The sequence below is a fragment of the Suncus etruscus genome, chromosome 16, assembly GCF_024139225.1.
Source record: "Suncus etruscus isolate mSunEtr1 chromosome 16, mSunEtr1.pri.cur, whole genome shotgun sequence".
NCBI classification, from domain to species: Eukaryota; Metazoa; Chordata; class Mammalia; order Eulipotyphla; family Soricidae; genus Suncus; species Suncus etruscus.
The window spans coordinates 36,468,313-36,470,556 of record NC_064863.1 but is presented as its reverse complement, the minus strand read 5'-3'; positions in this window follow the sequence as shown (position 1 = coordinate 36,470,556).

Genomic DNA, 2,244 nt, shown 5'->3' with positions numbered 1-2,244 from the left:
AATTCTATCAAGTAATTTTCACATTCAACTCCATTCCCCTTAAAATAAACACTATTTATGGCTGACCCTGTAGTTTAAAATACTTTCTAGAACGACCATAAGGAAATAGCAAACTTGAAATACATTCTCATAAATTCAATACGTCATCCCCATTTAAAATTTGTTTTTATATGCTCATGGCATTGTTAACCTAAAGCTTCCATTTCAGTAACAGAACCACTCATTTTAATGAAGAAAGATCCTCCTGGCCTGGATAATTTTACCAGGAGGCTAATAAAAACGGTTGGAAAATAGGGAATATTTTTACCCTTCAGTTTTGAGTTTAAGTACGGACTATAGCTAGCACTTAAGAATTATGTCAGAATAATTTCATTAGCAACATCAATCGCAATTTCAAAATAGCTATCTACATATAAAAATATACTAACAGTTTTGTTTCCTAAATCATTTTGTATGTCCATAAATTCTTAAATTCTTATTTTCCCTGTACTTGAACCAGAGATGCTTTTCAGATGATACAAAGGTAAATTAGTCTCAGCCAAAAAGTACATCAATTTCCTAATGGGGATGGATTATTTTTTCAATAGACTCAAGTTATCTCCTTTAAGGAAAAATTTCCTATATTTTTAAGTCAATCTTGAAAATTCACTGTCAGTAGCTAAAATACCAATAAAGACAATAGTTGAATGAAATGGAAAGTGAAGAAACAATTTATCAATTTGCATCAGTTAAAAAAATAGACTGATAGCTTTCTAATAGTGTAACTTTCTAACTTAAAGCAAAATTATTGTGTTAAATACATTTTTCTTTTTTTTTTTTTTTTTTTTTTTTTTTGGTTCTTTGGTTTGAGGGTCACACCCAGGGACACTCAAGGGTTACTCCTAGCTCTGCGCTCAGAATTCGCCCCTGGCAGGCTCGGGGGACCATAAGAGATGCCAGGAATCAAACCACCATCAGGTGGATGGGCCGCGTGCAAGGCAAGCACCCTACCGCTGTGCTTATCTCTCCAACCCTGAGTACATTTTTCTAAGGCAAGTGATTAAATATAGAGATCATAAGAATCAGGGTTTGAAAGTAGCATAATTCCCTAGCAATTATGAACACTAAGCTAGCTCAGGGACAGGATGCCATCAGGCCAATTTCTCTGTTCCCTGCCCTTTATCAATTGTTTCATCTGTCCACATTCTTATTCTCGGGCATTTCATCTGCTTTCTATTATTTATCATTAACTTATTACCTAGCTCCCTCTTTATAAATGCCAGTGATCTGAGACCATGTAATTTATTTCTTAACAAATCCTACCAATAAGATACCATTCATACCTCCATCTTACAAATCAGAAAACAAACCTAGCAATGAGACCCAAAATCACCCAGCTTTTCAATGGGAGAGTCAGAAAACTAAGTCAGACACTAAGACTCCCACATGCATGCTAATTACCTCCTCTCAGCTTTTCTCCTGTATAAAAGGATATATTTGACAATGGATATTTCTAGCTGTTCTTTATATTATTCTGTTTTCATGTTCTAGCACAAATTTGGTGGACATATAGTTTACTGATGTTGATAGGACAGGTAAACATATAACCATATTTCCTCCAGTAAATTCATTGGAAAGAAGGTTGGATATGTTTTCCTAAAAAAAAAAAAAAATTTAAATCCAGCCTTATAAATGCATGCATGAAGAATGTGATGTTTCCAGGGCCAGAAAGATTGTAAAAGGCTCTTGTCTTGCAAGATACCTTACCAAGTTGCATTCATGGTCCTACATATGGTTCCAGGTCCCACCAGAAGTGATCCCTGAAGGCAGAGCCAGAAGTATGTGGGTAAACCATGAGCACTTCTGAAAACGGAACAAAAACTTCCCAATATTGAACAAAACAACAAAAAGAAAAAGAATGCAGCATTTCCAACCAATCCAAACAGGGTTCAAATTTCTCTTTCATGGTGTGTTTTTGGTTTGATTTGCTCAAATAGGCAAGAAAATAGTCGCTGCTGCAGAGTTGAGATTAAGTGATGCAATTCGTAAAGTACTTGGAACACACTGAAGGCTTCATAAATGCCACCCATTGTTTGCTTAACTACCTTTCAGAATAGAGAATGGTCATTCTTCAGTCATACTTGTAGAGTGGTTAAAGCTTCCAATCCTCTGAGAGTAGCTAAGCATAGCTAAAGAAACTGCCTCCTGTATTTGAGTCTCATGGAAGATGTTGGGAACCTTGGGACTCTCAAGTGTTTTGCCTTG